Raw genomic sequence first — 10,851 nt, 5'->3', positions numbered from 1 at the left:
CTAATTGCTGGAGACACAACAGTGAACAAGAGATATGAGGACCCATCCATGTTAGAGCTTGCAGATCAGATGGGAAGAAAGATAAAGAGTAAGGAAGTAAATACAAAAAGTATAGATTGACATTATTTCTTTACAGGAAATAAACAAGTTTTATTCTAGAAAATAATAGCAGAACCTGTCTCGAGGAGGGAATAAAATTTAACCTGAGCCCTGAGGAATGAAAAGGAGCTGCACATGCAAATATACCAATTTATTATTTTCTTTACTCAATATGTTTCTGGTAATTATTGTGAGAAATGAAAAACAAGGTTTTATTTTATGAAATCACAACCAGATCTTGTGCTCCAAGATCAAACTCTTCATCAAGGCGGTGCTGTGAGGTTGGCAGCTCATTTTGTGGGATTTATCAAGCTAATCATGGAAATAAATATTACAACAGATGACAGCAGATTTTAACAACAAGACACTATTCATTATCCCTCACAATTCTCATTTTCTACTCTTGACTCTGATTCTTTCCTAGTACTTTCCAATTCATTAGGCTCTGCACCTTATTTTTTTAAATGACATAACAAATAAATGACCACATATTAAAACACAATAAGGAAGTGGATGTGGCCCAAACAGTTGAGTGCATGCCTCCCACATGGGAGGTACTGGATTTGGTTCCCAGTGCCTCCTAAAAAAGACAAACAAACAACAAGCAGACATGAAGCAAAAACAATGAGCAGATATTGAGCAAAAACAACATGCAGATGGTGAGCAAAAACAACAAGCAGACAACCAGCAGACGAGCAAAAACAAGAAAGGAGTAGATGTGGCTCAAGCAGTTGAGCACCCACCTCCCACATGGGAGGTCCTGGGTTCAGTTCCCAATGCCTCCTAATGAAAAAAAAAAGAAAAAAAACAACAGACAATGAGCAGACAATGAGCAATAACAATAAGCAGACAATAAGCACAAACAATGAGCAAACAGATGAGGGAGCCATGGCAAGGGGTGGGGCATAAAATACAAAAAGATTTACAAAAAACAACTATGCTAGGAGTGAAGGTGATTGCTTTCTGGTTCAATGTCATTCTACGACTAGTAGATGTTAAAAACTCACTTCCTCTTTAAAGTACTGAATCTTCTCCCTTTTAGAATCAAGAGATTCTTTCTCTGGAGTTTTCCACCATGCTCCTTAAGACACTATGATTTCTCAGAATAACTCAAGTATCATTCAGTTGAATAGGGGGAAAATGAACGAGAAGGATATTGGAGCATGCCTACCTTCTCTATTTCAATAAGGGAAGTTCTAATATAAGTTGTCTATGTTTTGGGTTTCTCAGTGAGGTTTTATTAGAAGAACTGAAAAAAAAAAAGACTTTATAAACAAATTGATTAATTGATCTGAGGGACGCATCACCCACCAACAGTTTATGAAACTATTTTATTCAAAACTAGAGCTAAAATGATCATTTTCTCAAGATAAAAGAACTGAAAATAATAAGTAAGACCAGGATGTTCTAACATGATTGGTTCAATCTTCTGAATAATTAGGACACTTCATGTGGAGAAAGATAGGAGTTTAAAGGTAAAGAAAGTTAAATGTACAAGATCAAGGTCCCCACTGGAAGTTTTTACAACACTTGGCACATACTGCCATGTGATGATTCTGCTTCAACCCTGGCCTCCCCAAAACACTGAACCAAGCTGACCCAAGATGGAGTTAAAACTTAGAGTTTGACTTTGCTATTTCCATTCCATCAAATTAACAGTATGATTTATTCACATGACATTGAAAACAGGTAGAAATTGCATTAAAATATTTAAAACATTAGATTTGCCCATCATTCCTTCCCAAAAGATGTAGATTCTTTTTCATTTTATTTATTAGTGAACTTGTGAATTTACAAAAAAATCATCCATAATGTGTAGGATTCCTGTACATCACCCCTCCACCAAAATATTACATTGTTGTGGAATATTTATTACAGAGTATGAAAGAACATGATCAAACTATTACCACTTACTATGGTCCATAATATACATTTGGTATATTTTTCCATACACCTCCTATTATCAACACCATATATTAGTATTGTACACTTATTATAGTTCATGAGAGAACACCCATTTATTTGTACTGTTAACCACAGCCCATCTTCCACCACATGGTTCACTGTTATACAGTCCCATGCCCTGTACATTCTATAAAAAGTGTACAATCAATGGCTCTCATTTTCATCACAGAATTATGCTTTCACCCCAGAATTTATTGACCCTTAGCATTCATATAGTACCTTCTTTGACACTGATGCAAGAATATTACAATATTACTGTTAACTCTAGTCCATACTTTATATTAATTGTATTTTCCCATGCATCATTATTCTTACCACCTTGTAATAGTGATGTATATTTGTTCTAGTTCATTAGAACACTCTTGTATTTGCATTATAAACTACAATCTTCATCCACCTCTGCCTTCACTATGTTATTCAGTCCACAGATAATTCTCTAGCTTTCTTTGAATTGACATTTATATCCCTAGACTACTACTTTCAACCACAATCACATTTATAAACCAGCAGTGCTGGTTAGATTCACAATAATGTAGTACCATCAACTTTTTCCATTTCCACACTTTTACAATCAAGCTAATTGAAAATTCTACATATCTTAAGCATCGGTATCCCTAAGACCTCCCTAGCTCCTAGTAACCAACAGTCTAGGTTTTAACTCCATGTATTTATTCTTTGTATTTAGCTCATATTAAGGAAACCATACAATATTTGTCCTTTAGTGTCTTGCTTACTTCACTTAGCAAAATGTCCTCAAGGGTCATCAGTGTTATCATATGAGCCCCAATTCCATTTCTACTAACAGCAGGATAGTATGCCATTATATGGATATATCACATTTTATCCATTCATTGGTTGATGGACACTGGGTTGTTCCCTTCCTTTGCCAATTGTGAATAAGATCACTATGAACATCCATGTGCAAATGTCTATTTGCATCACTCTTTCCAGTACTTCCGGTAGGGGAATTGCTGGATCACACAGTAGTTCTATGTTTAGCTTCCTGAGGAATCACCAAACGGTCTTCCACAGAGGCTGCACCAATTTACTTTCCCACTGACAGTGAAGGAGGGTTCCAATTTCTCCACATCTTCTCTAACATTTGTTGTTTCCTATTTTTTTTGTTTTTTAAAAAATATTGGCCATTTTCTGAGGTATGAGATCCTATCTCATTGTAGTTTTGATTTGCATTTCCTTAATAGCCAGTGATATTGAACATTTTTTCGCATGCATTTTGCTATTTGTATTTCCTCTTGGGAGAAATGTCTATTTATGTCTTTTACCCAGTTTTCAATTTGATTGCTTTATCATTTATTGTTGAGTTGTATGATCTCTTTATATAGCATGGAAATCAAAACCTTACTGAATATGTGGTTTCCAAATATTCTCTCCCATGGCAAGTATTGCTTTTTTACCTTCTTGAAAAAAAAAGCATAAAAATAAAAGGACATGCCCTTTGAAGCATAAAAGTATTTAAGTTCAAGGAGAGCCATTTATCCGTTGTTTCTATCTTTGCTTGTGATTTCAGTGTAATGTATAAGAAGCCACCACATATACCAGTACTTCCAGGAGTTAAAGATGTTTCCTTAGATTTTCTTCTAGAAGTTTTATGGTTCTAGCTTTTATATTTAGTTCCTTATTCCATTTTGAGTTAATTTTTGTACAAGGTGTGAGTAAAAGTCCTCTTTCTTTCTTTCAGATATGGATATCCAGTTCGAGCAGAATTGAATAGACTGTTCTGGTCCAGCTGGGTGGGCTCAACCTTGTGAAAATCACTTGACCATAGATGTGAGGTTCTGTTTCTGAACCACCAATGTGTCTCCATTGGTTTATATGTCTATATGCCTGTGCCATGCTGTTTTTACCACTGTAGCTAGGTAATATGATTTAAAGTCTGGAAGTGAGAGTCCTCCAACTTTGTCCTTCCTTTATAAGAAGTTTCTAGGTACTCAGGGACCTTTAAACTTCCAAATAAATTTGATAATTGAATTTTCTATTTTGGGGGAAAAGGCTGTTGGAATTTTATCAGGATTGCATTAAATTTGTTTATCAATGTGGTTAGAACTGACATCTTAACTGTATTTAGCCTTCCAATCCATTAACACAGAATGTTCTTCCATTTATTTAGGTCATCTTTCATTACTTTTAGCAATGCGTTGTATTTTTCTGAATACAAGTGCTGTACATTCCCGCTTAAGTTTATTTCTATTTAGTCGCTATTATAAAGGGATTTTCCCCTGAATTCCATCTCAGATTCCTCATTACTAGGGTATTAAAACACTTCTGGTTTTTGCATACCAACCTTGTATTCTGCTGAACTCTTTCATTAGCTCTAGTACCTTAGTTTAGATTTTTGGGGATTTTCTAGGTATAGGGCCACAACATCTGCAAATAGTGAAAGTTTTACTTCTTTCTTTTTCCTTTTTTTTTCCCCTGATTGCTCCAGCTAGAACCTCTAGTATGATATTGAACAACAATGGTGGCAGTGGGCATCCTTGTTTTGTTCCTAATCTCAAAAGTAAAGCTTTCAATCTTTTACCATTGAGTACAATGTTAGCTGTTCATTTTTCATAATGCCCTTTATCATGTTGAGAAAGTTTCCTTCAGTTCCTATCTTTTGGAGTGTTTTTATCAGGAAAGGTTGCTGGATTTTGTCAACTGCCTTTTCTGCATCAATCAGGATATTCATGTGATTTTTCTTCTTTGGTGTATTAATAGGGTGTATTACATTGTTGGAATTTATTGTAATGGACCACCCTTGCATGCACGGGACAAAATCCACTTGATCATGATGAATAATTCTTTTAATGTATTGTTGGATTCAACCACCAAGTATTTTGTTGAGAATTCTTACATTATATTCATTAGGGAAATGGTTTGTAATTTTCTTTTTTTTCGTAATATAGTTATTTGGACATGGTATTGTGTGATATTGGCTTCAAAGAATCACTTTGGTAGTGTTCCTTCCTGGTCAAATTTTTGGAAGAACTTTGAGTAATATTGGTATTAAATCTTCCTTGAATGCTTGGTAGAATTCACCTATGAAGCCAATGGGTCCTGGACTTTTCATTTTAGGGAGTTGGTTGATGACTGTTTCAATCTCTTTGCTTGTGATTGGTTTGTTGGGGTCTTCTTTTTCTTCTAGGTTCAGTGTGGGTTGTTCATATGTTGCTAGGAGCTTGTCAGTTTCATCTACATTGTCTAGTTTGTTGGAATACATTGGGAATTTATATAAACAAAAGAAAAACAACAGACACATTTTGCCAGTGCCATAAGGAAAGAAGAAAAGAAAAAAAGAAAAACAACTCTGACTTGTAAGATACTGTAGTCACAATAGGTATCCATAAGTTCTTAGAAGGCAACATACTCACAATAGCTGCCCCTTATATTTAAGGTCAATCATCAGAAGGCACTGTACTCACAATAGGTGTCTACAAGTTTAATTATTCTACAAAATCTATTCTGGACAAATCTTACACTAACATCAGTAATATTAGTAATAGATTGTAAGAAGAATGAGTAACACCAAGTGATCAAAAACAACTTAAACGAACTTTGGCCCAGTGGTTAGGGCATCCGTCTACCACATGGGAGGTCCGCGGTTCAAGCCCCGGGCCTCCTTGACCTGTGTGGAGCTGGCCCATGCGCAGTGCTGATGCGCGCAAGGAGTGCAGTGCCACACAGGGGTGTCCCCCGCGTAGGGGAGCCCTACCGCAAGGAGTGCACCCATAAGGAGAGCCGCCCAGCGCGAAGGAGGGAGCAGCCTGCCGAGGAATGGCGCCGCCCACACTTCCCGTGCCGCTGACGACAACAGAAGCGGACAAAGAAACAAGACGCAGCAAAAAGACACAGAAAACAGACAACCGGGGGAGGGGAGGGGAATTAAATAAATAAAAATAAATCTTTAAAAAAAAAAAAAAAAGAGGCAATGGGAGAGAGAGGGCATATATTTAAAAAAAAAAAAAACAACTTAAAATAGTACAGCACAAGGCAATAGCAATACCCATTGCTTCTTCCATGTTCAGCTTAAAATGGAAAAACAGTTATTAATAGGTTCGTGGGCTAACGTTCCAGTATCTGTAATCTGAGATGCTACGGGACTTGGGTGACATTATAACAGTTTTGGATGACTTTTATTTTCCATGGAAGTAAGATTCTCAACCAGTAAGGCTGCATAGACCAGTACCATAGTTAAACTGACCTCATTTTTCCCCAGTATGTATAGTTTGAGGCATAGGCAACAACAAATTATTATAAGTCAGTGTTGTCTTTCTTTTCTTATTTCCTTATGGCACTGGGAAAACATGTTTAGTGTTTTTCTTTTGTATATATAAATTCCCAGTTCTTGGGACTGAATGATGTACCATAAGAAAATTATTAAGAATTGTGAGTTCATAAGCTTTCTAGTCAACAATGTCTGCTGTATTACTCTAGAATTGTGTGTGATTAACTTGTTCACTGTCCTTCACAATGTTGTAGTGCTGCTATACCAGCAACCCCCTCACCTAGTAACCAAAAAACAAATGTTCCAAAAGAACAAGCTACCAGATGTGGCATTTGCATGTCCTGTTTGTATCCCCTGTATAACAAAAAGCTGAAAACCTTCACATTCCTGTTCAGGGTACCATGTTTAGAATAAAGTGCACTTTGGGGTACGATGTCCCTCCTAAATGTAACTGGCCATTCTCCTGGAGATAGGCATTATTGATCCAGGGGAGCTGACAAATCACGAGTTGCATAACCACCCTGAAATCATAGATTTGGTCTCTTATAAAAGTGGGGCCCCTTTTGGCTGCCAGTTGAAGTCTCAGACAGGAGGGGGCACTCTGTCTGAGACCATTTTTCCAAATGGGGCTCTGATCAGCTGCCAAAGGGACTTGCTGGCTTCATGAAACATCAGATATTGTGTTTTCCCCCAATTTGGTGAGTGTATAGGCTTTCATTCTTTCCTATAGCTCTAATTATTTTCTACTATGATTACCCAGTTATTACAATCATTTGATATAACCTAAAGCACATTTAATTGATAAAGCTGCTTTTATATAGCATTTAGAGTTCCTGCCTTTTCCTTAGCAGAACATGTTAGTATATAATTATCTTCCTTTCCTTTAATAACAGATTTGCTTTTAAAATCTATTTCATCTGATATAACTACTCCAGTTTTTTGGGGGGTTTCTGCATTCATGGAATATCTTTTTCCAGCCTTTTACTTTCAATGTATTTGTATCCTTGAGTCTAAGGTGAGTCTCTTGTAGACAGCATATAGATAGTTCATATTTTCTTATCCATTCTGCCAGCCTGTGTGTTTTGATTAGGGAGTTTTATCCTTTAGCATTCATGGTTATTACTGTAAAAGCAGTTCTACTTCACCCATTTTCATCTTTGGGTTCTACCTGTTGTGTCTTGTGTTTACCACTCTTTTAAAACGTTTTTTTTTAAATTTTTACTGTTATAATATTCAATCTTAGGTTCTCTTCCAAGTTTCTCTCCTGTCTTTTCTTTTCAGGCTGTAGCTCTCCTTTTAGTATTTCCTGAAAAGCCTATCTCTTGGTTACAAACTCCTTCCATTTCTGTTTATCTGTAAATATTCTAAATTCACCTTCATTTTCAAAAGACAATCTTGCCAGATACAAGATTCTTGGATGGTTGATTTTTCTCTTGCAGCATCTTAAATATACCATACCACTGCCTTTTGTCTCCATGGTTTCTGATGAGAAATCAACAATCTTATTGAGCATCTCTTGTATGTGATGCATCAGTTTTTTCTTGCTGCTCTCAGAATTATCTCTTATTTTTGACATTTTGCAGTCTTACAGTGGGTTCATTCAGATTTATTCTGATGGGAGTACATTGTGCTTCTGGACATGGATAGAATGTCATTCAAAGGGGTTGGAAATTTTGTACCATTATTTCCTTAAATATATATACTGCCCTTTTTTCCTTCTCTGCTCCTTCTGGGACACCCACGACATGTATGCTTGCATGTCTCTTGCCATCACTTAGTTTCCTCAGACCCTTCAATTTTTTCCATTCTTTTCTTTAACTGTTCTTTTGTTTACTGTCAGAGGTCCTCTTTTCTAGCTCACTGATCCTTTCTTCTGTCTCTTCAAATATGTTTTTATATGCCTCGAGTATATTTTTAATTGCATTTATTGTGCTTTTCATTCCCATAAGATCCTCTACTTTTCTATGCATGACTTCAGATTTTTCTTTCTGCTTACCCAGGGTCTTCTTGATGTCTTTAATCTCTTTAGCCATCTCATTGAAATTATTAAGGAGATTTTCAGAACATCTATTATTAGTTGTCTCAATTCTCTGATGGAGCCATGGATGTGTTCAATAATTTAGTTCACATGGTGATCCAAAAGTTGCTTTAGTTGCCTGAAGAAGGTGAACAAAAGCTCTCCCTCCTCTGCTCTGTCAGGGATGGGGTTGGAGCCATATATTTGTCTAGTAAACTAGTTTATGTAGAACAAAAGCACCTGCAGTTGCCCAGAGAGTCTAGAACAGGTCCCCCAGCTTCCTTCCTGCCAGAGGTGGGACTGGAGCATAGGCTAGGGCTGTAATCTGGCCTGGGTGGAAAGAAACTGGTCCCTACCATCACTGTAATTTTCAGTCAGCCCTGCTTCCCCTCATGCTGATGGCAATGTTAAAATGGAGGTTACTTGTCTCTTTCTGTCTTGGACAGGTTCAGAGTTTAGTTGCTTTTAGGATCAGGCTTTAGCCAGCTCAAATTATTAATATTACAATAGTTGAAATCAGTGCCTGTCTCTTCCTCCTCTGTTTTTGTGAGATGGAGCTTCCAACTCCAGCCAGGGGATAATTGCCAAAGTGGCTTTAGCCACCACTGGAGGATGGTTTCCAGCCTTTGTAGTGTATAGTGTTCTACTCACAGATGGGCACACATAGTGCAGATGGGCAGTCTCCTCCTTCTGTTCTTCCAAGGATGTTTCAGAATAGCTCTTCTGGTCTCCTGGTGCCTCAAGAAGATGATTTAGATAGCTCTGACTGAATACTAACTGCAATATAGGATGAGCTGACTCTTGGACCTCCTTACTCTGCCACCATCTTGCCCCATCCCCACAATGTAGGAGATCTTGTTCCTACACTGACCAAAACCTGATGACCAAGTTGTGCAAAGAGCCCATCCGACTCACTTTACATCTAATACATAATGCAAAAAAGAGGTCATTGTGGCTACTTCTATTTAATGTAATTCTTTGTCAGAAACAATGACATTTTGGAAGGAAACTGTTTCAGGTCAATGATTCATTTTCAGGAATATTGAAAATATATATGTATTTCCCATAAAATTGTGAAATAAGATCTAATAGAACTATTGAAACAAAACCAGTTTCATTCAAGTTATCTACTGTTAACAGTGTTTTATTGTTACCTTACACTGAAGAAGCAAGAAAGAATAAGATAGAAAAGAAAGTAGGTTCTTTAAAAATTGAATTACTAAAAATATTCTGCACAAATTTATTCTCTGGAAAATATAAAAGAGTTATATTTTTCTCTCTACTGCAAATGGTAAAATGTTCATCTGAAAAAAACAGTAATGTTTTCAGATTTCACATGAGCCCTTAAGAAACATCCTTTCTTCAAACAAATTTTTCCCAGGTGGCTTTAATTAAGTTTCGAATAGTGTACCTAGATACTAAAAAATAAATGCAAATCAATTTACTGTCTAGACCAACAAGCTTTAATATCCTCCTTACAGCTGTATCACACTTTCAATGTGTTCATGAAAAGTTTCACCTAAATCAAATTTCTGATAGTCAATCACACTTTCAAGAAGAATTTGTTATTTAAATGACTCTCCCACAGCGAACTACAAAATTAATAATCCTTGGAGTTAGCGTACAATCATTAACCCCTAAACTATTGTTTCCATCTGTCTTTTCACTTAAGAAATTCCATAAAGTGAGGAACACATGGACAAAAGAAATGCACAGATATCTTTTAATAATATCTATGAAGATAATATAAATTACAAGATGTTTATTCACCACCACCACTGCCATCAGCACTACTACACAAACCTGTCCAAAGGATATGTGCTACTGATGCCGTCCAACCAAAGCTCCAGCAGGAGCACAAGTGCAGTTGAATAAACTGGGTTTAGTATCATTGCAGGAAGACTAAATAGTCACTATGGGGAGCCTTGGTGCAATTCAGTAGCTGGGTGTCAGAAAGGACTTAGAGGATTTGGGCTCATGTTAAGTAACCTTAGGGAGGGCTTTAAGGAAGTTGGTCTTTATGTGGATTAGATTACTATCAGGAGGCAGGGATATTTTATGATTTGATATCTTAATACATCACATTCAACAAAGAAGACTGGCTCCAAGCTAAAGTTGTAATGGGTAAAACAACAACAGCAATAACCCAAAAAAAGCAGCTTTTATGCATATTAGATGGAAAGGGGCCATTTGGTATTTTGTGACATGGACAGTATTCATGCTTTGTTTGTGTTCAGACATAATTATGGAGGGCCTTATTTTTATCTTGATCCATCACATTCACAGACATTGATGTTCTGTAAAATTGTTTGTTCAAGAGGACAATACCAATGCCTAACTGTGAGGGTCAAGCCACCTCACAGCAACACTGAATCTGGTAGCACCAGACCAGTTTCTGGGTGTTATGGACTGTTTTTCTCTTTCTCACTGTGAATTTGTTCAGGCTTCAGTTGAATGTTACTGTTACCTCTGCAGGCCACCTGTTCTTTTAGCCTATTAATGATAACAAAGAACAGTTCTGTGTGGGGTAAAGATATTGAGAAGA

This window comes from Dasypus novemcinctus, chromosome 26 (genome assembly GCF_030445035.2).
Source record: "Dasypus novemcinctus isolate mDasNov1 chromosome 26, mDasNov1.1.hap2, whole genome shotgun sequence".
Taxonomy (NCBI): Eukaryota; Metazoa; Chordata; class Mammalia; order Cingulata; family Dasypodidae; genus Dasypus; species Dasypus novemcinctus.
Note: the sequence above shows the minus strand (reverse complement) of the source record.